We start from the raw sequence: 27,457 nt of genomic DNA, 5'->3' as shown, positions 1-27,457 counted from the left end.
CAGGGTCCGGTGTAGCTCCTCCCCTTAGGCTGGAGGGGAGGGGCCTTTAGATGTGGGCAGGCATGTACCTGCCCATCCCCGGATTCTCAATAGGTGAACCTTCCACACCCACCCATCCCTAGTGTTCAATAGGTGCACCCCCTACAGAACTGCAGTGAGTCACCACTCAGGCATGCAGCAATGACTCTGCTGAACTAACATCCCCTTTCCACAGAGCCTGCATTGACTTGGCTTTCAGCCGTGGGGCAGCAGCAGCCTGACCCTGAGCAGAGCCTGGCTCAGATGACACCCCCAGACAGGCATTTCCCCAACCTTGCCAGAGCTGCAGATCAGTCTGTGCAACAACACGACCAAGCAGGAACCCTCCTCCTGCTTTGCAGCATATCAGACTTTCTCGACTCCCAGCCTGCTTCTCTTCCTGTTCCTGCCCCAGCCTTGCCAAAGCCCTGTTTGTCTTGTTGCCATACTTTGACCTCACTCCAGTCCTGTTACATGCTCCAGCTCTGCCTCTGCCTCCTGACCACCCAGGCTTCAACCTTTGGCCTGTATCTGAACTCCGGCTGTGGTACTGATTTGGCTTGTTCACAAACTCTGACCACCCTGCTTCAACCTCTGGCCTGCACCTGGACTCTGTCTATGATACTGCTTTTGGCTTGTCCTTGGACTCTGATCTCAGTCCTATCCTATCCCCGGATCTCAATTCCAGCACTACCCTCAGCCTACTTCCAGCCCTATGTCCAGCTTCTACCTCTGCTCCAGCCAGTAGGCCTGATTATTGGGATGCAGCACCTGACACTTAAGATCCTAAGATTTGTCACTTTTGGCAATGGATGTTAGATTCCTAATTCACTTAAGCTTTTTTGAATATTTCACCCTTAGATAATTTAGGGCTACGTGATGAGGTTCTTACTCAAACAAAGCTCCCATTGAAGTCAATAAGAACTTGACTGGAAAAAAGTATAGACCTCAGCACTTGATCCTTAAGCATTCTGATGCCTGAATATAAACACTGCATTCCTTTAACATCGCTTTTTAAAGTTTCAGCCTTTCCACTCTGATCTCCTATCTGAATAGGAGCTAGAGATGTACTAGAGATTGAGTACCTCTGTAGTGGTGGACAGCTGAATTAGGTACTCTGTTTTAATCAGAGTATCAGACTGGTGCCAAAGAAAATTCTAAAATAAATTTAACACCTCCCCCCCCCCCTTTTTTTTTTTTTAAGGAAGAGATGTTGAAGCAGAACTAAATGGGTTTAAGTCAGAAGTGTGATATTAGGGATGACCATTTAACAGGCCAGTGTAGGGGCTTATGTGTGGTTTTGCTTTTTGCAACTGATCTCCACGTTTCTGTTGGAAACCATTTTTTTTAAGGCAATTTGTTTTTAAGGTCACTGCAACCCCTTCCCCTGAATTATTGAAACACTTCAACATGTGGTGTCAAGCTTGAGAGCTTCATGTAATGGTTTGTGAAAATAATTTTATTATTTAATGGAGGTGAACAATGAAATTCCCTCCTCACTTATGGATCAATGAACAGCTAAATTTTGCTTGAACTGAAATTGTTGGATGCAAACAATATTTCTTTTTTATATTCTTCCTCTTTCTCTGCCTTTAACTTTTACTAGAAAAGACTGCATGCTGTCCAAAAGGAAATATTAAACTAAAATTGATTATTTGAGGGAGTGGTATTTTTTCTCATAAGACAAAAAAGACATCAGTGCTGAAGTTAGACATTTCAACCTTCTTTACCTTTCCCACTATTAGAGAAGCCTAATGTTTGACAATAGCAGTCAAAAACTACTGCTCACCTCTAATTGCCTTGTGAAATAATTGTCCTGTGTCGGCAGGATCAACTAAATGCAACACTATGTTGTGTAGAACAAGATTTTACTCCTCCTTGCTCTATGGTCAGGATTAATAGATGACTTGGCAGAATTAGGGGTTGACCATGCTTTACTAGCGTGGGCATTACACTAATGGGACAGCAATGTTTAACTCTTTGTGGGGACATGGGGAAAGATGATTTGATGCTCCGTGTCCCATACAGATGTTCTACTGTAGACACAGCCTGTAATGCAGCAGTTAAATCATGGTGAGATAGAAGGAAGGAAGGTACAGCACTCACGTGATTTTACAAGCTGGCTCTGCTGCTACTGTTCAACATACTTTGTCCGGAACAACAGTTGAGTTCCTCCACATTAAAGCTGAATATTCTGTGGATCAGCCCCCTTTCTGTAATGTTTTGTGACTGACTTTAAACAGAGCAGATCTCCTGTATAGCATTTCCTATTTACGTTAGTCTGGAAAGCCAGAGTTTTATGTAGTCTTCTGTGGAATCTTAGTAGCTGGTATGGCTGTATAATTGTTGCCTTTGCAGAACATGAGAGAGGTGAGAGCTCAAGAGACACTAGTTAATGGAAAACTTGCAAGAGTCTTCACAAAGCTAAGTATTCTGGCAGTCTAGACTGAGGGAGAACAGTTAGGCTCAGCATGTCTTTAAGCATCCAAACCGATAGACTAGCAAAACTGGAGTTAGGGCAGTATCCTAGATTTCTGTTAAATTTCATAATGATGGGAGATGAAGCAAAGTCACTGGTTACTTTCTCGGCTTTTGTAATTTAAAGAACCTTTTACAGAGAATTAGTGTTTACAGAAATTCAAATTTTCCCTAGCAAAGTGCTCTAGCTCATTGAGCATTTCAGCATACATGTCAAGCAGCTGTTCTGAAAATTCTCAGTGGAAAAGCTTTTAATAATACATTATCTCATTATTCAAACCACATCAAAGGCTTTAGCCAGTCCATCATGGAGAAATTCTTGAGTGTTGTACATTTTTGAGAAGCATTTGTCTGTCCATATTTAAAGTTGAAGCTAGTTTCCTTTTATAACCTTGACATTCTTCATCTTCCCCCTGCCAATGTCCTCTGTGTTATAGACCATGAACCTTTAGAATTTCATGAGAATTTTGGTTTCATTTTAGACATCAATCTTTTGGATTTTGGATTGTTTGTTTAGCAACTAAAACCATTACTAGGTTAATCCCAGCATCTGGTCTTTTTGTAACTTCACATCTAAACCTTTTGAGTTGTGGTTCAGACCTCACTTCTTCAATTTAATCACAAACTCTGGAACATCAGCTTGTTGTAGATACAGTATAAGAAAGTTACTATTTATTTCCTAGAATAACTATACTTTTCTCAAATAAATACAGAAGTCAGATTAAATTTCACAATCTATTTAATGTTTGTGATGTGCTCCTCTTTGGAGACTGGTGCTAAAGAAAATTCTAAAATAAATTTAAAAAAGAGGTAATGGAAATGGTGGTGGTGTGTGTTTCTGGATATCTTTAGGTTAGTGTGTTTATCTCTGGTATAATTATGTCTTGACATAAGAGATCTTGATAAACTATCAGGTGAGAGATACTTTGCAAAATTAAAGTTGAGGTGTTTTGGGAAGACACTAATGCTTAATTTGGAGTCAAATTTATCAGGGGAAGACTCAATATTTTCAGGTTTCAGAGTAACAGCCGTGTTAGTCTGTATTCGCAAAAAGAAAAGGAGTACTTGTGGCACCTTAGAGACTAACCAATTTATTTGAGCGTAAGCTTTCGTGAGCTACAGCTCACTTCATCGGATGCATACTGTGGAAACTTCATCCGATGAAGTGAGCTGTAGCTCACGAAAGCTTATGTTCAAATAAATTGGTTAGTCTCTAAGGTGCTACAAGTATTCCTTTTCTTTTTGTCAATACTTTCATTAACTGTCCAAGCACTCAACTCAATGTAACTCTACTCAGGCTTCTGGATAACTCTAGGTCACTGGAAAAGCTCAGTAATTTAACAGAGGGATTAGGATAGTCACTCCAATTCTAGTGACCTGGTACCTATCCTGATAGACAACAGTGGTGAAAATGAACCAGAATAAAATTGGAGGCTTTTGAAGCCATTATATAATTTTCCAGAGATAGTGAAAATTGTTACTGGCTTAGTTTTCAAAAGCTTTTAATTATCCTAATACAGAAAATTGTAACTAGAGTTCTTCTAGCAAATTTTGAACAGACTCTTAACTTGCTAAGATTTTATAACAAAGATGGAAAATTAGACATTAACCATTGATAGAAAAGCTTTTTTGTTTTTTTAAGAGCTTCATGTTAATTTGTGGTGATGGAGATCATTCTAGCATAAACTGATAACTATGACTTCCCTCTTTCTCCAGAATCATCTGTCAACAGGCTCCCATTTAGTCACTTTAAACATATAGACAATAGAAAAAGAGGTGTGAAGGCATTTTCTTTCAGTCCTCCCCCACTCACCACTATTTCCCTTGAACAATGACCTGGCTTTGATATTTTAGCTGGCATGTCTATATTGCTTCTTATTCAGCACTGGATTGTCACAATTGTGAAGAAATCCAAATGGAAATAATTGCAAATTTAATGACAATTTAAACATTTCCATTCTTGGCTGAACCTGCCTTCACTCTTGGCCTGTAGTAGCAATTATTGCTGCATTGTCTAGTGTTAATTTACATTTTAATTGAGCATTAAACCTTTTTAGCATATAACAGTGTACTGAGAGTTTATGCAACCCGTTCAGTAATACAGAACCTCTTTTGTTATTGCTTTAATATTGGGCTATGTGGCCATAAGGAAAAATATATTGCCAATAGGGAAGACACTAAACTTTGATAGAGTTATTTTGACAAAAAACAGACTAGACATTAGGACTGGAAGAACTGAAGGAAACAGATGGCAAGATGTGATATTTCCCAGCATCTCTAACTTGAGCTGATATTAGTGCTAGAATTTCTGCAGCTACAGAAGGCGCTTATTTTGAAGTATGTGCTGGCACATTGGGCTATAAATAGAAACTCCTGTGACGCTTTTAAATTTCCCTTTTCATTTCTTCTCCTTTGTTGTGCTTTCTGGAACTTTAGCAGCACATTTTAGATTTGTACAAAATGGCAATCCTGGGGAAAATGTCCCTCCCCTCCACCTGGGAAGAACCAACCCAAAAGAGAAGAACAATAAGGAGGAAAATGCATCCCAAATTATTAAGGCTTATCCTAGTTTTACATGTGTTGCTTTTGGCCTGTAGGAGAGGATGATGGGCAACAGCAGGGAGTAAACTCATCTTTAATTCTTTTTGTACTGATTGTAGATTTGAATGTGTTTCCTTAGGTAAATAACTCAGGTCTTCCTTTTTAAGCCAAAAATTAATATCAAACAAGATTATTCAGAGTAGAAAATGTATTTTGTTTTCCTAGTATTCATGACTCAGTGCTGACTGCATACAGAGCACGCTGCAGAACTTTTGTTCTCATTATGACAGACTGTTTCCATTTTGGTGTGCCATTTTAAATAGTTGAATATGAACCAGAATAGAGTGACCTTACAAGCTTGAAAGTTAGGAGAGTGCTTGATGCAAGTTAGAAAAAATATTAAAAATACCATGTGAAAGAAAAAACCAAAAGGGTAGAACTGTGTAGTGTTATAGGACCTACCATATGTCTCATCCTTTAAATGCTACTACTGATGTAATTTCACTGAATTGCTTTAATGAGAGCCTCTTTTGAGCATTGTGTTTGAACATTTTTGGATGGTGATCTAATCCTATTGAGTCATCATGCTGCCCATTAGGGATTTCATAAAAAGTATTGTACTTTAAAAATGTATATTTCAATACAATAGGGAGCTCAATTGGGACCGAATCCTAGTCCTTTAAAAATCAACTGTAGTTTTGCTATTGATTTGAATGAGAAGAATTTGCTTCATGATTATCTGTTGTATATAAGAGATTTTTTTTAACAGAAAAGATAAATGTCTTCATAGTTACTGCATAGTCAGGCACATAGATTATGGTAAAATTTCGCTGGTAATACTGAGTACATACCATGGAAATCTTTTGCTATTGCAAATGTATCCATTTGCATCCCCTCCAAAAAAAGGGAGGCCCATGAAATTTGAATATCATTCTGGAAGTTTGGCCTTCAGAAGATTGTGTGCCTTTGAATGACACACAAACTGAAAATTTACAGTAGGAAGGAAAAATAGGAATATATATAGGAAGGAAAATACTTTGCATTTGTCTTTACTTTATTTCATATTGTTGAATTCAGACCAACTCTCCAATTTGTTGAGGTAATTTTAAACCTGTCCTCCAAATTGCTTGCAACAGCATCCACGTTGGCATCATCTACAGATTTTATAAACATAAATCTCTACTCCATTATCCACGTAATTAATGAAAATATTGACTGAAGCTAGGATTGACCCCTGTGGGACCCAGCTATATATGCCTTCCCAATTTGACAGCAAACCATTGATAATTAGTCTTTGAGTATGGTCTTTCAACCAGTTGTGCGCCCACCTTATAGAAATTTCATCTAGACCACATTTCCCTAGTTTGCTTATGAGACTGTCATGCGGAACAGTGTTAAAAGTAGGGCTGTCAAGCAATGTAAAAAATTAATCACGATTAATTGTGTTGTTAAACAACAATAGAATAGCATTTATTTTAAATATTTTTGGATGTTTACTACATTTTCAAATATATTAATTTCAATTACAAAACAGAATACAAAGTGTGCGGTGCTCACTTCATATTTATTTTTTATTACAAATATTTGCACTGTAAAAAACAAAAAAAAATTCTTCAATTCACCTCATACAAGTACTGTAGTGCAATCTCTTTGTCATGAAAGTTGAATTTACAAATGTAGGATTATGTACAAAAAATCTGCATCCAGAAATAAAACAGTGTAAAACTTTAGAGCCTACAAGTCCACTAAGTCCTACTTCTTGGTTAGCAAATCACTCAGACAAACAAGGTTGGTTACAATTTGCCGGAGATAATGCTGCCTGCTGCTTGTTGACAATGTCACCTGAAAGTGAGAATGGGTGTTCACATGGCACTGTTGTAGCAGGCGTTTCAAGATATTTATGTGCCCGATGTGCTAAAGATTCATGTCTCTTCATGCTTCAACCACCATTCCAGAGGATATGCTTCCATGCTGATGATGGGTTCTGCTTGATAATGACCCAAAGCAGTACAAACCGACACATGTTCGTTTTCATCATCTGAGCAGATGCCACCAGCAGAAGGTGGATTTTCTTTTTTGGTGGTTTGGGTTCTGTAGTTTCCGCATCAGAGTGTTGCTCTTCTAATACTTCTAAAAGCATTCTCCACACCTTGTCCTTCTCGGATTTTGGATGGCACTTCAGATTCTTAAATCTTGGGTTGAGTGCTGTAGCTATTTTTAGAAATCTCACAATCTTAGCGTTTTGTCAAATCTGCTGTGAAAGTGTTCTTAAAACAAACATGTGCTGGGTAATCATCTGATACTGCTATAACATGAAATATATGCAGAATGTGGGTAAAATAGAGCAGGAGACATACAATTCTCCCCCCTAAGGAGTACACTCACAGATTTTATTGATGCATTATTTTTTTCATGAGCATCATCATCATGGAAGCATGTCCTCTGAAATGGTGGCGGAAGCATGGAAGGGGCATACGAATGTTTAGCATATCTGGCATGTCAATACCTTGCAACGCAGGCTACAAAAGTGCCATGCGAACGCCTGTTCTCACTTTCAGGTGACACTGTAAGTAAGAAGCAGGCAGTGGTATCTCCCGTCAATGAAAACAAACTTGTTTGTCTTAGTGATTGGCAGAATAAGAAGTAGGACTGAGTGGACTTGTAGGTACTGAAGTTTTAAAGTGTTTTGGTTTTGAGTGCAATTATGTAACAAAATAAATCTCTATTTGTAAGTTAAACTTTCGCAATAAAGAGCTTGCACTTCAGTACTTGTATGAGGTGAATTGAAAAATACTATTTCTTTTGTTTATCATTTTTACAGTGCATATATTTGTAATAAAAAATAATATAAAGTGAGCACTGTGCACTTTGTATTCTGTGTTGTAATTGAAATCAGTACTGAAAATATAGAAAAACATCCAAAATATTTAATAAATTTCTATTGGTATCGTAGTGTTATGAGTGCAATTAATTGTGATTTTTTTTGAGTTAATCGCGTGAGTTAACTGCGATTAATTGACAGCCCTGGTTAAAAGCCTTATTAAACTCAAGGTATATCATATCTACTGCTTTCCATCATCCACTAGGTCAGTAACTCTATTAAAGAAGGAGATTAAATTGGTTTGGCATGATTTGTTCTTGACAAATCTCCTATTATCCAGCTGCTTATAAACTGATTGTTTAAAAATTTGCTCCACTATCTTTCCTGGTACTGAAGTTAGGCTGACTGGTCTATAATTTCTTGGGTCCTCCTTGTTCCCCTTTTAAAAGATACATACTGTTTACCCTTCTCCAGTCTTCTGGGACTCCTCCCATCCTCCAGGAGTTCTCAAAAATGAATGCTAATAGATCTGAGATTGCTTCAGCTAGTTCCTTTAGTAACCAAGAATGAATTTCATCAGGCACTGATGACTTGAATATGCCTAACTTATCTAAATATTCTATAACCTGTTCTTTCCCTAGTTTGGCTTACATTCCTTCCCCCTGGTTGTTGGGGGAAGAATATTTTGTATGAATATTTTGTAAAAGTATGGAAGAATATTTTCCTTGTGTCATCTCTGGACTGTTTGCATTCTAACAGGATGGAATAATTGAATGAGGAGATGGAGATCCCCAAAGTTACTCTGGATAGCCCTAAAAGACTTTTGGGAAACTGGCAGACTACTACATCTCTGCTACTTTTTAAAATTATAGACTGTGACTTACCTGTACATATATTTTTACTTGCTTTAACCTCTCAGTAACTCTCATTCCTTTTTCTTAGCTAATAAACCTTTAGTTAGTTTATTATTGAATTGTCTCTCAGCTTTGTCTTCTGGTGAGAGATCTAGGATGTGAATCAACCTGGTTGAGTGACTGGTCTCTTGGAACTGGATGTTACCTGAATATATTTTTTGTTTTTGGTGTAAGTTACCATTGATCACATAGTCCAGCTTCACTGGGTGTCAAGATAGACTGGAGCGTCTAAGGGGACTGGCTGTGACTCCATTATAAGACTATTGTAGTACTTCGGAAGTTCACGTTTAGTACTGGGTCAGTGAAATGTAATTTTTGAACATGCCACCAATTTGGGCGGTCTTTCTTGTTTTTGACAGGCTGTCCTGAAGTAGGCTTTCATGGTCATGAGCCATTCCAGACAGTGTGACATACCAGCAATCAAAAGAAAGAATGGGCCACTACCTTCTGACACACATCATTACCTAGATAATGGGAGTACCTGACCATTTCTCATAGCTCCTGAAGGACACAAAATCCTGTTTTGTTATGTGCTGCTGTTTTGTGAAAAAATGATTTTATTTTGCCCAAAAGATACTCAGCAATGGAGAAGCAGATTGGAATAACAGACATACATGCATATTCCCTTACTTAAGCTTAACCTTTCTAGCCAGAGCTCAGGCAGGTGTGGCTTATTCTCTGTTTCTGAGTCAGGAGAAACAGCCTATCCAGCTTTCAGCCTTCTCCCTCTGTCTCAGCGTGAGTCCTCCCAGCCTGTCAGCTTTTTCTGACACATCCTGGCCAGCCTCTCACCCAAAAAACTCCTCCTTTTCTTCTAGGAGAACCCTTTTAACTGGTCAGACTCTTTTGATCTCAGACTTAGCTTGGGAAAGAGTAGAACTTCCTAGTCTGGATGAGAGCCAGCTAGGTAAATTCTCCTCCAAACTGATGGCCCAGCCACTGTTATCTTAGCTCCTTTGAAGCAGGATACCAGAGTCTGTTTTAGCTGTGCTATTGTTTTACCTTTCCTGCTTGGTTCTGTTACAACCCCTTTACAACCTTCTTTGATTTAGCTCTGTGCATTCAGTCAGGCAGGGAACTGAGTCTCACAATGTACATAGAAAATACTAAGTTTTCCCAGTTCATCATGGCGGTGGGGGGGAGTGGGGAGTAAGTCTGAAGAATGTAAAGCATAATTTGTAGACTTGTTGTTAAAAGCAAATGTTGCATCTCTGCTCTGAAGAGCTTATGTCCATTACTGAATTGCACTGCAGCAAAGGCAGTGTCTTGTAAATAGATTTTTAAGGTCAAAAGGGTCGATTAGGATCATTTAATCTGACCTACACAACACAGGATATAGAATTTCACTCAGCAACCCAAACCTCCAGCCCTGAGAACTTCTGGTGGAACTAGAAAGTCACCCAATCTTGATTTAAAGACTTCATCTTATGGAAAATCCACTATATCCCTTGGAAAACTGTTCCAAAGGTTTATTACCCTCCCTGTTAAAAATATGTGCACCTTACTTTTGATTTTTTTAAAACTCTCCAAATGGATAACTTTGACTTGTTTGGCTTCCAAGACTTATTAAATATACAAAAGCTTCCCCTACACTTAGCTTCAGTGCTGGCTTTGTTATACAGTGCATGTCTTTTATAACAACCACATCCATCCTGGATGATTTGATTCTTAAGAGCAGAGTATTTGAGTTTAGTGTAGAAATGATTTTGTCTCAGTCGTATGGATCACTATATGTGGTGATTCTTATATCAGTGATTCTTATAATAATCCAGTGTTCAGAAGATATGGATGGTGGCATAGGTGCCGACTTCTACAGGCACTGGTGGGTGCTCGGTCCCCCCCTCTGGCCCCGCCCTGACTCCACCCCTACCCCGCCCCCTCTACAATCCCTTTCCCCAAAGTCCCCGCCCCCTCCCTGCCCCTATTCCTACTCCTTCCCCAAATCCCTGCTCCAGCCCCACCTCCTCCCCTGAGCGCGCCACATTCTCGCTCCTCCCCCCCCCACAAAGCTTGCTACAGCTATTTGGCGGCAGCAAGCGCTGGGAGGTAGGTGGAGGAGCGGGGATGTGGCGCACTCAGAGGAGGAGGAGGTGAGGTGGGGCGGGGCAGGGGTCTTGGCTGCCAGTGGGTGCAGAGCACCCACTAATTTTTCCCCATGGGTGCTCCACCCCTGGAGCACCCACAGTGTTGACACCTATGGATGGTGGTAGGGTTAAAAATGAAAGCAAGAGGCAAAAAAATTGATAGTCAACTGGTATGTGATGCGTCAAGGTGTGACACCTTACTTTAAAGAGATCTGCTTAAATTTAAGCACACTTTCTATCTGGAAATGGTTATTGACTTGCTGATGAGCTTAGATCTAGATTCAGGGGAGCTTGTTCAGCCCCGTTCTCTACTACTTAGAGCTGATTGCTTCATGAGCACCACTTATGCCTTCCAGCAGATGTAGAGCTATGGGCAGCAAATTGGAGCAAAAATACAAAGTGTACAGATAAATATTCAGGTCAGCTATGCCCAGAACTACCTCCTCCCTCGCCCTCTTTTTGGGGTGAAGTTAGTGCTTATGAAAGTGAGAAGCACTAGAAGCACTGGCTGGCATTGTGTGGGCAGGTCTGTTTAAGCTTCCCTCCAGGGGTCTGCTGATGCTCCTTAGCTGAGATGTGCAATATTCCTTCTGCTCCAGTCTGGAGCTCTCTTGAACATAGAGTACAAATTATGCTAAGCTGTGTGGGGGTTTTGTAACATGCACAAATGTTACTTAGGTAGTGAAATGAGATAACTAAGCTTCTTTCCCTTTTGAGTGTCTGGTAATTTATATTACACAGTATTACCATGCCCGATAGGGTCTTGGTGAACAGTAAGACTTCATGACAGGGATTTGGTGTAATAATTCACATTATGTAATGGTAGACGTGGCCACATGCAAAGTGCTGTAAGCTAACACATGAACTGTAACCCCACAACTCAGACCCCGAAGTGTCTTATAACAGATATAAAATGGCCCTTCTCGTCTACTACCTCTAGCGCTTCAGGTTACCAGGCTTCTTTCAGATACCAGTGCCTCCTGGAAAAAGTTACACCAAAAACCAAAATCCTCAAGGAATGGGGAGTGATGTGTTTTTTCTGAAACGCACTTCAGCATAAACACTGTAGAGAATGAATGATTTATTCAGGATTCTGCATGATTAATCTTCTCCTTGAGGACCCAAGCCACTGATGATCCTTCATTTAAAGTGAGACAGGACAAGCTACTCTATATATGGATGGGAAAATAACATGGAGCACAAATGTGGCAGAAACCTGTCATGCAGTTTCTTAATTGCAGTCCTGAGGAAGCTAGCTGTCTGGTTCTGTTTGAAAACATGCACTGAAGTTAGAAAGCCCTGAATGGCACCCTATACTCATTAAGGCAGTGCATGGTGGTGAAATGTCATGTGTACCCACCTTCTGGTTCCATGGGAAGTAGGGAAGTTAATATTTCAACGGTAGCCTAAGGAGACCATGATTGCTCACTTGAGACTGGCTGAAATGGGCACAAAGCTTTTGGACCATGTATCTGTGGTGAAATTCAGTCATAATCAGGATGAGGCACTGTGCAAAGCAGGAAATTGGTGTTTGTGGAACTGACCAGCAGGGCCAATCAGAGAGGGGCCAGGAGGGTCATTTTGCCTGCGCCTCAAGCTCAAAAGGGGGCTCAAATTTAGACACTTGTTAATTTTTTGGCATTTGATAAGTTTCACAACTTGTTTCTATGAGCATCCCTGTCGGACCAAAATGTGACACATCCTCTCAGCTTAGAGCTGTAAATTTAAGCAAATAAGAGATATGATTTGGTAAAAGACATAATTTTTTTGTTAACCAATTATAGATGTTGTCATACTAAAAAGTTAAAAATGTTCATAAATATTAGTAAAAATATATCGGTTCTGATGGCATAAGATTAGACCATGATGAACATGTCCTCTTGGATCAGCTGATTATATAAATAAACCACTAATAGTGGTTGGTGCTGGATCAAGTGCATGTTGAAAGGTAGAGAATTGTTACATTTTAATGTCTTTATAGTTTTACATCTAGTTGACTAAGGAGTTATTTATGTGTGAGAATTCCTCATTATTATCTTCATATGGTAGCTAAAAGAGGTGACTGGTTGGTTGAGCCCTAGCTTGGTAGCTTGGCCATCATCATAGGCTATCATAGTCTATAGGCCAAGATTCAAGGTGAAAATTTGTGACCACCATCTTGTACAGTGAGTTTCATGAGACACACGTTTGAAATTTTTGGACATTATCCCTCTGTCTGTATCCGTGCCTGTGTTTACTATATATATGTCATCCCTTTGTTTTCAGCTCAGCCTGTTATATTATACCTTGCATGCTTGAGTTTTGATTCAGTGATAAGGATAATAGCCTGTCTGACTGTTTCATTTTGTGTTCTTAATTAGTATTCATTTGTTTTAAGTCTTTTCAGCATTTGTGTACCATTCAGCATTTGTGTACATGTTTACTGTAGAAGATTTCAAGTGTAGATAAGCTACTTATTTACAGCAGAATATTTCAAGTGTGGATAGGTTACATATTGACTAGATAGATCACTATGAAGAGGAGATTTGAAAGTGGTGCAAGCAAGAGACGGCGAAAAGAACTGAGTGAAGCAGCAGCTAAGAGCTCAAAGCAATAACTTCATTTCTCAAACCACAGGAAAACACCCATTACCCAACAAATGATGCTACAGGTAATGAAAACTCTGCAACTGGTGATATTTTAATGCCAATACCTGAACATGAGGACAGTAGTCAAGAAGGAGATGTGCCAACAGTAACATATGCAGCAGAAGATCCTGTATACGATAAAGAAACTCAACAGGAAGATGTAGATCTTACACAGCAAGAGCAATTCTACAGTACTACAGGTTGACCGCGACTGACATTTCCATTAAACCTGCTTTCCCTACTTGTCTGCTGACAAAAACTCTTCCAAGTGGTGAGACCTGCACGAGAGACTGGTTATGGTGGAGTACGGAAAAACAATCAATCTCTGTACTATGCACCCTGCTTCATTTTGAACAAAAGTGCTGCAAATGCATCATTTCTCTCTGATCAATCAAGATGGCGCATCAACAGAGGTTGGAGGAAGTTGAAAGACCAAATACAGTCACATGAGAGTTCAGTGTCACACAAAGAAAATTATGTTGCATGTAAATCAGCCAGTAGAGCAGCATCAGCTGAAAGTTCAGTTGAGAATTTATTCTTGACTGAACTCTCTACAGAAACTAATAACTTGAAAAAAATTCTTGAGCGCATCATGAATGTCATACTTTTTCTTTCTGAGCGGTGATTGGCTTTCTTTGGTTCCAGTCAATGTATTGGTGATCATGCAAATGGAAACTTTCTAGGCATAGTTGATCTCCTCAGCAAATATGACCCACTTTTTATCAGAGCATGTTAAACGTGTTCGAGAATATCAAGAGAGTCAATAGCTCATGCAAGTCCATTATCTCTCCACATGCATATAAAATTAGTTAATTGAGCTATGTGGGTCATTCGTACGAACAACAATTCTTGATGAGATTCGAAATGCTAAGTATTTTTCAGTCATTGTTGATGCCACTCCAGATTGTTCTCACAAGGAACAGACTACTATGGTTATTTTATATATTAAGATTGTAAACAGCTCAAAATTTTCAATTGAAGAAAGGTTTATTTTGTTTGATAATTTCATGAGAAAAACTGGAAAAGAAATTGCTGCTCAATTACTAGCAATTCTAGAAGGTTTTAAGTTAGATTTTCAAGTCTGCATTGGTCAAGCCTATGACAATGGATCTAATATGGCTGGGAAGTACAAAGGTGTACAAGCAGTTCTCCTTGAGCATAATTCAAACTGTATTTTCTCCAGCTGTGGAAATCACATACTAAACCTTGTAGGTGTTGACTATGCTGAATCATGAAAGGAGGCAGTTACTTACTTTGGAACTGTTCAGCAAATGTACAATCTCTTCAGTAGCAGTCCACAAAGGTAGGAAATTCTGAAGCAATATCTTCCTGTTCCACTGCATGGGATCTCCAAAACTAGATGGTTTGTACGGATTAATGGTGTTCAACCAGTTGCACAGCATTCAAATTCTGTGAGAAAGGCTTTAAATGAGCTTGACTCTCTCAGTCTCACTGCACAGGCTTGAACTGAACTTCAGTCGATTCAGAAAGCACATGTCCAAATTTGAATGCATTCTGATGTCATCTTTGTGAATGAAGCTACTTACAGTGATCCACCAAAGTAATCTGGTAATTGAAGCATTCAATGCTACACTTGATGTTGAGAGGGATAACATTGAAAGTCTTATCAGTGACATTCAACATATTTGTGAACAATGGGATGCAATCCTGACTGAGTCCAAATTAGTAGCACAGAATATTGGCATTTCATCAGAGTTCTCCACCAATCGCAACTTACCTACTGACTCCGATGATGAGCAGCATTATAGGGTCAATGTCTTCCTTGTCATCATTGACTCTGTTCAATCAGGTCTTACACGTTGATTTGAGTCACTGCAACTAAATTTGTACCCTTTTTGGGTTGCTTTGGCAGTTCAACAGACTGAGTAATGAAGATCTACTTTCTGCAGCTGAACAATTTCAGCAACAGTACAACAACGAAATCTCAAAAGATCTTAGTGACAAGGTCATCTTCCTCAAATGAATATATTCCACAAACTTTAAATTGGATTGCAAGCCAAAGGAATTGCTTCAAGAAATACTCAAACTTGGACTCTCTGGGGTGTTTCTTAATATCACAATTGCATTGCGTATTTTTGTCAGTTTGCCTGCATCAATGGCTTCAGGTGAATGCACCTTAAGCGTGTTGAAGCAGGTAAAGAACTATCACTGTTCAACTATGGGACAAGAGCATTTGAATGGGCTCACCATACTTAATATCAATTGTGACATTGCACGAAAGCTAGATTTTTTCCTCAATAATTAGTGCAATTGCACAAGAAAAGGCTAGAAAAACATTTGTTAAATAAAATAATATTCAAATTATGGGTTTTTTTGTTGTTTTTTGTTGGGGTTTTTTTTTGGTGCCTTATTTTGTTTTCCTGTGTCATTTTTAATTTTTATTATGGCTAGGGGTCTCAAAAGCTGGAAGTAGGCTGGGCCTCTCTGGACCTCTGAGAGGGCCTGCTGGCCAGCACACAGTGCCCTCGTCATGTTCTGGCCATTGTTCTGATTCAAGGAGAGTATGACAGGAGGTAGTCAACCCTGCTTCCATGACAGTGAACAGTATGTTGCCTCTCTAATCTACACAGGCACAGTGTGCTGTGCCTGCTTCTGAGGCTATCCTAGTGTATTCTAGCAGATGTGTAATCAGTCGTTTTGACCACTGGTTCACTGGTCCATGATCGCATCTGTTCTCTCATCCTCTTAGCTCCTAAGTGTGTGCCACACTGTGGTCTTTGCTGCTCTGGTAAGCTGTAGCAAAACCCTGTAGAGGGGATTAAAAGAACAATTTAGATCAGTAGTGGTCATTAACTCCCCAAAACCTTCTACTTTGGAGAGGAGATTGGGTCAAGTGCAAGCATCCTTTGTCCAATTGTAATTCAGCAGTAGGAACTTGGGGAGTGTGTACTAGGGTATGTTTAGTTCCTCCCAATGATCTTGGGGAGAACTGCTAGGTTGTGATTTGTAGGCCCCCTACAGACCACTGTAAGAGTACTTATGCTACTGCAGTCTGGTTTATCCATATATGTACTTGCCATGACATACTGCATGGGAAAAATCAGGTTCCCTCCACATTTGAGCTCCGCAGTTGCTCACTCAGATTTTTGTGACTGTATACATCACTGTGTAATGCTTAGCATGATTTTTGCATAGATGAGACCTACCCATTGGGGCCCAATTACATACCTAACTTTTTGCTGATATGAAGCAAATTACACATGTATGTTCATTAGCGTTAGTAGCAAAATACTCCTCCCAGCTCCCTGATTTTATCCTTTTGCTGTTTGTTTACCAGATGCTGTACTTTGAGGTACTGCTGGTTGTCTGGGAGGATAGTCTATCCAGCATCACCGATTTCCAGCTTCCTTTTCGCTGCTAGTAATTGTGTGGAGGAAATATTTCAAAGGCACAAATGGAGGCATCCAGCTCCTATTTAATGCCTTTGACAACCTCCCCCTCTGGTTTCTCATTTCATTAGTAGAACCCCTCCCCAGCCCTCACTGTATGTATGTTCTTTTGGGGTTAATCTTCTGAAGTAATGTGTTTGTTAATCCTAATGCCGCTCTTCCTCCTTGCTCACTTGCCCCATCTCCCCAGGCAGAATTCATTGGGTGACTCTGCTGTTCCTCAAGAGTACCTGGCACTACAGTGGTATTACCACTGTCACCTAAGTCAAAGCCCTTCTCTGAACATGGACACTGACTTACGCTAGATCATCCTCTGATTAGTTAAGGGTATTCACTTTATTTTCTGTACCTAAAATCCATTCACCAGCTTCCTGCTGTGCAAGTTAGACTGATACTTTTGTGCACGGTTTTCTGCTATGGTCTGCCACTACCATTTATTCTGGGTAATGGACAGATTAATTAATCCAAGTTTTCTCTGCTTGTTTGCTGTGATGAGTACCTCACGTTGTGAGGTAACTTCTTCTGCAGATAAAGTTGCTGAGATTGCTAGTGCATCAAATCATGCTCCTGAGGAGGGAGTTGAGATGTTGGAGATAGATGGAATTGGGAATTTAGGAAAGAGAAGGAGTTTCCTTAGGTTAACTGAACTAATGGTACCAAACTTTTAATACATTGAATAAGCTTCCAACCTGGAGCTGAGTTTCAAGCACAGCTCTTAGCTAAAAACTGTTTTATTTGTCTCTGGTTGTTATTGTCATATTTACTGCTTGAGCACCATGTTATAGTATTCCAATTCTATTACAGAATGGCTCTTTAATACAACTCTACTGTTTATGAAGAGCAAAATAAAAATACTTTTCGTTTGGTTCTCATGATTCCAAACCACAGTGATATAGGTTTCACTGCTGTGGAGTAAAATTTTTAGTGACCATTCACCAGCTGAACTGCATAAAAAATAAAAAGTACATTTTGTAATTTCCAGTGTCTCAATTCATCTGAGTGATGGGGGGAATGAATTTGGATTTCTTTTTAGTCCAGGCAGCTTTCTGAATTAGTTAACTGACTATCTCATCCGTTCTGAGAGAGAAGGGGCTTTATGGCAAAGAAGCTTTATGAGAATGAAATCTAAGTATAGTAATGGACAGCTATCTCAGCTGATCTGTGCGTTCACTGTTACGGTGGTTGCAGTAGTTAAGCTCTGCTCAGTTTGCTGCACCCAAAAGCTTTCAGTGTTGTGTAGCAAGTGGTAATACTGTTTATTTGATCTTCATTCTTAAAATTGGAAAATTTTGCAGCTATTTAAAGTGTTATTCTCTCAGAGCTAAGCCTTAAAAAGAAGGTAAAGAACTGAGACAGCACTTAGCTATTCTTGTGTGTTTATTACCAAAAATACTTCTTTAAACCTGCCACATTCAATTTAAGTTCAAGCTGTTCTTTACCTGACATTTTGTCAATACACTGATACTGTTCAGGAGGCTTATCTTTCTCGGTTATAAACTCAATTACCTTTTAAATGATTTTATAGCTGGCATTAAATGGTCCATGAAGCACAAGAATGAAAATGAATGCAAACATTAAAGCATGAAATGGTTACAACAGTAGCCTGTGAAGCAGTTTGGAGCTTCAAAAATAACCTGTGACTAATCACTTTATGACCAAACCACTGTGCTGTGACAATTCCCTAAAGAGAAAATTTCCAAGATGGTCTGGAACACATTTTACCAGTTCCAAAACTGACAAGTAGGGATTAGTTTCATTATATGCAACCATGTGTCTTGCTTTGGAGCAAAAGCCTCTCAGGAAATCAAGTATAAAAATAACTATTGTGCTTCATCTTATTTCTAGAATTGTCTTTTAAATCATGTTTTCCCAAGAAAAAAATCCACACTCCTCTGTGATCACATGTCAAATCAAATGAAAGATGTTTAACTTCATTCACAATAGAATTAAATCTCATTTTGTCCATAAATGGGCTGTTTTTCCTTTTAAATTTCTAAAGTAGCACTTTAAAGAAGTTTTCAATGCTTACAGGAAGCAAATGAAAAATACAATAGAAACCATTTAATTGGGACACATCAATGGACTGTTGTGTCCCATTTAAGCGTTTCGCTCTTTAAAATGAAATGACCCAAAAAGTGGTGTAAGGGGGTATTAAAGGTCATTGCTTAGAGGCCATGCCATCAAATAGTGTCCTTGCCTTAGGCTAACTCATGAGCTGATGTGAGTTCGTTCTGATGATGTGATGTTCTGTGCAAGCTTGCAACCTGGTTTGGGTCAAAACTATTGAATCTTTCATGTCTTCCACTCAAAACTTTATTTAAGCCACGGTTGTTCACGTGTGTCTGTACATCTTGTGACCCTTTTGGCAAATCTGATTTGTTTGTGGTTTGTGATGGAACTCATGAACGAATGGAGAAGAGACCACGCTATCAGTCTGGGGGATGAATGGAATCTGCCGTGCTGTACTGGGGCACAATCTGAAACCTTTCTCTCTTCATGGGAAGGGCAGTTGTCCATCTGCTCCCAATCATTAATGAAAGACATCTCTGTCTCCATTGCTAGTCCCCTTTCCTGACCTGATCCATCTCTGGAGCCTTTGCCCATCCCGCTTAACATATTGCTATTCCTTTTCACCCCTCAAGCCCTGAATCTCCCTCCAGAAGCAGGGGAAGGTGAAAGATCCCCTTTCCATCAACAAGTGTCCAGCATCCTGCTGCTGAAACACTGTAATGTGCCTTCCCCACTTTTTGCCCAAACAGGGTTCTTTGCCTATGAGTTCATTTGGGCAAGATGGAACGCACTCTGCAATCAGGGACTCGGTCAAAATAGTGGAAAGAAGTACAAGGTATGTTTTTTGTATTTACAAACAAGTAAACAACCTCACTGCATCTTATTATTAAAGAGACTGCCCAGTTGGTGGGGAATCTAACTACATGTAAGTTCTAGAAGTACTGCTCTTGCATGTTCCCGGCCAGGACTCACTCATTATACCAAGTTACAGAATACTCTGTCTTTGAATGAGCATAAGCTTTCGTGAGCTACAGCTCACTTCATCGGATGCATTCAGTGGAAAATACAGTGAGGAGATTTATATACACTCTCCTTACAGTGTGTATGATAACACCCATTTTTTCATGTTCTGTGTGTATATAAATCTCCTCACTGTATTTTCCACTGAATGCATCTGATGAAGTAATCTGTAGCTTACGAAAGCTTATGCTCAAATAAATTGGTTAGTCTCTAAGGTGCCACAAGTACTCCTTTTCTTTTTGTGAATACAGACTAACATGGCTGCTACCCTGAAACCTGTCTTTGATTGGGTTGTCACTGTGATGCTTCACTTGGTGATGGGTCTGTGCCATTTTTAGATGAGAGAGGTGTAAAACTGAGATCCTGATCACTTTTGCATCTGAAGAAGTGGTTTTTTTAACCCATGAAAGCTTATGCCCAAATAAATCTGTTAGTCTTTAAGGTGCCACCAGACTGCTTGTTGTTTATCACATTTGGTTATTCAAGATTAAACCTGCGTGAAATTGTTCAGGCAAATAGTTTATTCACTGAAAAATGAAGTGTTAGCTGACCTGAAACTATTAATGAATTTTACACAAATGTGCCAAATTGTTTCAGACCATTTTGGGAGGGCTAGATTTACATGAGGACTTAAAGGCCCTTCACAAAGTGAAAGGTGAGGGAGGTTCAAATCCTTGCTCTGGAAGAGGGATTTGAACCCATGTCTGGGTATTCTGAGGGTGTGCCTCCCTCCCTCCCTCCTTCCCCCCCCCCACAGCAAAATAGACCTAATATTCATCCCTGTGAGGTTAGATATCATGCTTAACTCATGGCTGCTTGTAAAGGATGCTAAATGGAAAATGGTATTGAAAAATAAAGCATTATTTTCTTTTATTAGAGGTAGGTGAAGTGACTCCTGGCACAGAGAGACAGATATACATTTTGAGCAGTACACTCACTCATAATGTCTGAAATCATATTCAAGAATTTTTGGGGAGGTGGGGGTGATTGGTTTGGTGGGTAGAGAAGGAAACATGCTGCTTTATATATTGTCTTTCTTGCTGGAGAGGTCTAAGCAGGAAGTGATTCTGCCTGTCAGGTCATTTCTTAGATCCCACAGATTGAACACATCTAAACCAACTGTTAGTTCTGATCTATTAATTTGTAATACTGCACATGGGCTCTTGCTATGGCTAATTCACCAGCTTATTTTATAGTTCAGTCAAGAGACCAAGTTTAAGGCAATCATTTGCATAAGGCAGTGTAGTGAATGCAAAACTATATTTTCGTGGGAAAGGAGTAGAGGGAAATGTCAAGACATGTACTATTACAGCTTACAGATAAGAACCCAAACACAGTGGGCATGCATACTGTCCTCTACAAATAGAGAAATAGATTCTAAGGTCAAAAGGGCCCACTGTGATCCTCTAGTCTCACCTTCTCTATAACATAGCCCATGGGACTTCCCTGAATTAATTCCTGTTTGAACTAGAGCATATCTTTTAGGGAAAAAAATCCAAATTTGATGTAAAAATTGCCAGTTATGGAGAATGAACCAGAAACAATGTTAAGTTGTTCTGATGATTACTCCCACTGTTAAAAAAAAATTGCATCCTATTTCCATTTTGAAATTTGTCTAGCTTCAGCTTCCAGCCACTGAATATTGTTATACCATTCTCCTCCAGAGGGACCTCTAGTGGGTGAGGTAATACCTTTTATTGGACCAGTTTCTGCTGGTGAGAGAGATAAGCTTTCGAGCTACACAGAGCTCTCCTTCAGGTCTGGGAAAGAGCTGAAGATCCTATTGGAGAATTTGGATGATGGTGGTAAAAATGTTTGATGTACTGGATCACAATCCAGACTAATGAGTAGCTGTGTCCCCCCTGCCCTGTAATCTGGGGTGCCCTTTACAATGCCTTGCTGCTGTAGCCTCCAACCTGGACTGCTCACAAACAGCCTCTAGCATGTAAGTCATTCCCAGCTGTCAGTGTGCTGCAGCCACACTTTGGCTCTTACCAGCCTTGGTTATGATGCTGGGTGACTCTAACACACCCTCAGTCCCAGATCTTCCCCCAGAAATGTATGTCCTGTACTGCCCAGCCTTCTCCTGGACAATACAAATATGTTAAGTCCATTATTCGCTGGAACATATCAAGGGAGACTATGCCAGGCTGGGGAAGATGCTGAAGGATATCGAGGCTCAGGTGATCTTCGGTGGGATTCTGCCTGTTCCTAGAGAAGGGCAACAAAGGTGTGACAAGATTATGACTATCAACAGATGGCTCAGGCAGTGGTGCTACAAGGAGGTCTTTGGGATGTATGGCCACTGGGAGCATTCATGGACAGAGGACAGTTCTCTCGGGGTGGACTTCATCTGATTTGGGAAGGAAATAGACTCCTAGGACGGAGGCTGGCACAAGTGATTTAAGAGAGTTTTAAACTAGGAATTCGGGGGATATGGTTGGGAGATGTCCAGGTAATCTCCACGCCAGTTTTTAACTTTGAGAGGGAAGAAAACAAAGTAAGACAGGATACAGCCGTGGGTAGGAGAATGGACGTAAGGAGGAAGGGCAGTGTGGATACCAGTCTAATAGGTCATACTGGCTGTAGAATGACCGTGCCTACTCGGGTAAAGAATGTGAGCGAGGCCAAACAGCAAAAATTAAGATGTTTGTACACCAATGTGAGGAGCCTAGGTAACAAAATGGAGGAACGAGAGCTATTGGTGCCGGAAGTGAAACCAGATATTATAGGGATAACAGAAACATGGTGGAACAGTCGTCATGACTGGAGTACAGGTATTGAGGGGCATGTGCTGTTTAGGAAAGACAGAAATAAAGGTAAAGGTGGTGGAGGAGCATTGTATATCAATGATGAGGTAGACTGTAAAGGAATAGGAAGCGATGGAATGGATAAGACAGAGTCTGTCTGGGCAAAAATCACATTGGGGAAGAAAACTACTAGAGCCTCCCTGTGATAGTGCTTGGGGTGTGCTATAGACCGCCGGGATCTAATTTGGATATGGATAGAGCCCTCTTTAATGTTTTTAATGAAGTAAATACTAATGGAAACTGTGTGATCATGGGAGACTTTAACTTCTCAGATATAGACTGGAGGACAAGTGCTAGTAATAATAATAGGGCTCAGATTTTCCCAGATGTGATAGCTGTTGGATTCCTTCATCAAGTAGTTGCTGAACCAACAAGAGGGGATGCCATTTTAGATTTGGTTTTGGTGAGTAGTGAGGACTTCATAGAAGAAATGGTTGTAGGGAACAACCTTGGTTCAGGTGATCATGAGCTAATTCAGTTCAAACTGAACAGAAGGATAAACAAAAATAAGTCTGCAACTAGGGTTTTTGATTTCAAAAGGGCTGACTTTCAAAAATTAAGGAAATTAGTAAGGGAAGTGGATTGGACTGAAGAACTTGTGGATCTAAAGGTGGAGGTGGGATTACTTCAAGTCAAAGCTGCAGAAGCTATCGGAAGCCTGCATCCCAAGAAAGGGGAATAAATTCATAGGCAGGAGTTGTAGACCAAGCTGGATGAGCAAGCATCTCAGAGAGGTGATTTAAGAAAAAGCAGAAAGCCTACAAGGAGTGGAAGATGGGAGGGATCAGCAAGGAAAGCTCCCTTATTGAGGTCAGAACACGTAGGGATAAAGTGAGAAAGGCCAAAAGGCATGTGGAGTTGGACCTTGCAAAGGGAATTAAAACCAATAGTAAAAGGTTCTATAGCCATATAAATAAGAAGAAAACAAAGAAAGAAGAAATGGGACCGCTAAACACTGAGGATGGAGTGGAGGTTAAGGATAATCTAGGCATCGCCCAATATCTAAACCAGGGGTCAGCAACCTATGGCACATTTGCCAATTTTTAAAGGCACGCTGCTGCCTGCCGGGTCCCAGCCACCAGTCCCACTCAGCTTGCTGCCAAACCCAGGCCGGGACCCCAGCATGCAGCAGTGTGACATTAAAAATCCTGCCCACCCCGGCCTGCTCTTCTCCGCCCCCACCGTAAGGGTGAAGAAGCTTGGTCCTGCAGGCTGCTGCTACAGGGCAGGAAGTTTCCCCCCTCCCATGCCTCTTCCCCCACCGTGCTGGGTTCCTGCCCCTCCTCTTGTCCCTGCTGCTGATCAGCTGATGGCCCTTGCGCGGGAGGGGGAGAAGAGGAGCTGCAGCGCGCTCTGCTCCAGGGAGAAGGCAGAGAAGAGGTGGGGACGGGGCCTTTGAGAACGGGGGTGGAATCAGGGCATATCCCCTCCAGCCCCCTGCCATGAGCCGCTCTGAGCAGGGGGCTGGAAGCATCCCCACGATCCCAGCCCACACCCCCAGCCCTCTGCCCTGACCCTTACATCCCCCCACACACACCCCAGCCCCCTGCCCTGACCCCTGCAACCTCACAACCCCAGCCCTGACTCCAGTACCCCCCACATACCCAGCCCCCCCACACCCCATGCCCTGACTCCTGCACACCCCACATTCCCACCTCCACCCTGAGCACCAAACAGGAGCTTCTGCACTCTCTCACATTCCCACCTGCACCCCTCGCACCAAATGGGAGCTGCTCAGGTAAGCACTCCACACCCAAACCTCTTGCCCCATCCCTGAGCCCCCTCCCTCATTCTAGCTCCTGGCCAGACCCTGCACCCCAACCCCCATCCTGCTCCTTCACCCCCAGCCCTGTGCTCAGTGCACTCCCACTCTCAGCTCAGTGCAGAGAGAGAGGAAGAGAATGGGCTAGAACCAGGGAGAAGGTAGGTACCACTCTATGTGGGCAGGGCCGGGATCCCAGATCAGCAGCGGGCTGAGTGGGGCCGGGAGCCGGAACCCTGGCTGGCAGGAGCCGGCGGACTGAACCGCAGAGTGGCAGCGGGCTGAGCTGCTCAGCCAACTGCCAGTCAGGGGTCCCAGCCGCCAGCCCCACTCAGCTCGCTGCCGTTCTGGGGTTCTGGCTGCTGGCCCCTTGCCAGCCAGGGTCCCGGCCTCAGGCCCCGCTCAGCCTGCTGCCAGCCTAGGGGAACAGAACCCCAGGCTGGCAGCAGGCTGAGTGGGCTGGTGGCGTAAGATCAGCATTTTAATTTGATTTTAAATGAAGCTTCTTTAACATTTTGAAAACCTTGTTTACTTCACATATGACAATAGTTTAGTTACATAATCTATAGACTTATAGAGAGAGACCTTCTAAAAAAAACCTTAAAATGTGTTACTGGTGCGCGAAACCTTAAATTTAAGTGAATAAATGAAGACTCGGCACACCACTTCTGAAAGGTTGCTGACCCCTGATCTAAACAAATACTTTGCTTCAGTCTTTAATGAGGCTAATGAGGATCTTAGGGACAATGGTGGCATGACAAATGGGAATGAGGATATGGAGGTAGATATTACCATATCTGAGGTAGAAGCGAAACTTGAACAGCTTAATGGGACTAAATCAGAGGGCCCAGATAATCTTCATCCAAGAATATTAAAGGAATTGGCACATGAAATTCCAAGCCCATTAGCAAGAATTTTTAATGAATCTGTAAACTCATATGTACCATATGATTGGAGAATTGCTAACATAGTTCCTATTTTTAAGAAAGGGAAAAAAAGTGATCCGGGTAACTACAGGCCTGTTAGTTTAACATCTGTAGTATGCAAGGTCTTGGAAAAAATTTTGAAGGAGAAAGTAGTTAAGGACATTGAGGTCAATGGTAAATGGGACAAAATACAACATGGTTTTACAAAAGGTAGATCTTGTCAAACCAACCTGATCTCCTTCTTTGAGAAAGTAACAGATTTTTTAGACAAAGGAAACGCAGTGGATCTAATTTACCTCGATTTCAGTAAGGCGTTTCATACGGTGCCACATGGGTAATTTTTAGCTAAATTGGAAAAGATGGGGATCAATAAGAAAATTGAAAGGTGGATAAAGAATTGGTTAAAGGGGAGACTACAGCGGGTCATACTGATAGGTGAACTGTCAGGCTGGAGGGAGGTTACCACTGGAGTTCCTCAGGGATCGGTTTTGGGACCAATCTTATTTAATCTTTTTATTACTGACCTTGGCACAAAAAGTGGGAATGTGCTAATAAAGTTTGCGGATGATACAAAGCTGGGAGGTATTGCCAATTTAGAGAAGGACCGGGATATCATACAGGAGGATCTGGATGACCTTGTAAACTGGAGTAATAGTAATAGGATGAAATTTAATAGTGAGAAGTGCAAGGTCATGTATTTAGGGATTAATAACAAGAATTTTGGTTATAAGCTGGGGACGCATCAATTAGAAGTAATGGAGGAGGAGAAGGGCCTTGGACTATTGGTTGACCACAGGATGACTATGAGCTGCCAATGTGATATGGCTGTGAAAAAAGCTAATGCAGTCTTGGGATGCATCAGGCGAAGTATTTCCAGTAGAGATAAGGAGGGGTATGTACCGTTATACAAGGCACTGGTGAGACCTCATCTGGAATACTGGGTGCAGTTCTGGTCTCCCATGTTTAAGAAGGATGAATTCAAACTGGAACAGGTACAGAGAAGGACTACTTGGATGATATGAGGAATGGAAAACCTGTCTTATGAAAGGATACTCAAAGAGCCTGGCTTGTTTAGCCAAACCAAAAGAAGGCTGAGGGGAGATATGATTGCTCTCTATAAATATATCAGAGAGATAAATACCAGTGCGGGAGAGGAATTATATAAGCTCAGTATCAATGTGGACACAAGAACAAATGGACATAAACTGGCCATTGGGAAGTTTAGACTTGAAATTAGATGAAGGTTTCTAACCATCAGAGGAGTGAGGTTCTGGAGCAGTCTTCCAAGGGAAGAAGTGGGGGGCAAAAGACTTATCTGGCTTCAAAATTAAACTCGATAAGTTTATGGAGGAGAAGATATGATGGGATAATGATGGCAATCTTTAACTATTCATGGTAAATAGGCCCAATGGCCTGTGATGGAATGTTAGATGGGGTGGGATCTGAGTTACTATTGAGAATTATTTCCTGGGTATCTGGCTGGTGAATCTTGCCCACATGCTCAGGGTTCAGCTGATCGCCATATTTGGGATCGGGAAGGAACTTTCCTCCAGGGCAGATTGGCAGAGGCCCTGGGGGTTTTTCACCTTCCTCTGCAGCATAGGGCACGGGTCACTTGCTACAGGATTCTCTGCCCCTTGAAGTCCTTAAACCATGATTTGAGGACTTCAGTAGCTCAGACATAGGTGAGAGGTTTATTGCAGGAGTGGGTGGGTGAGATTTGGTGGCCTGCATTGTGCAGGAGGTCAGACTGGATGATCATAATAGTCCATTCTGACCTTAATAGCTATGAATCTATGAATTATTCCTTTAAGGGAATAATATGCCATCTTATTATTTTAAATAGTTACCCAATTTAAACACACTGGATTAGATGAAACAAGTTTATTAACTATAGAGAGATTTTAAGTGAATACAAGTAATGAGGCTTAAGCCAGAAATGGTTACAGAGAAATAAGATAAAGCGCTTGCTAGTGTCTAACTAACAAACTATATTAGATGCTGTGTCCGTGGTCACTGGAGGGACCGCACTGTGA

The sequence above is a fragment of the Lepidochelys kempii genome, chromosome 5 (assembly GCF_965140285.1).
Source record: "Lepidochelys kempii isolate rLepKem1 chromosome 5, rLepKem1.hap1, whole genome shotgun sequence".
NCBI lineage: Eukaryota > Metazoa > Chordata > Testudines > Cheloniidae > Lepidochelys > Lepidochelys kempii.
The sequence above is the reverse complement of the archived record's forward strand: the minus strand, read 5'-3'. Positions refer to the sequence as shown.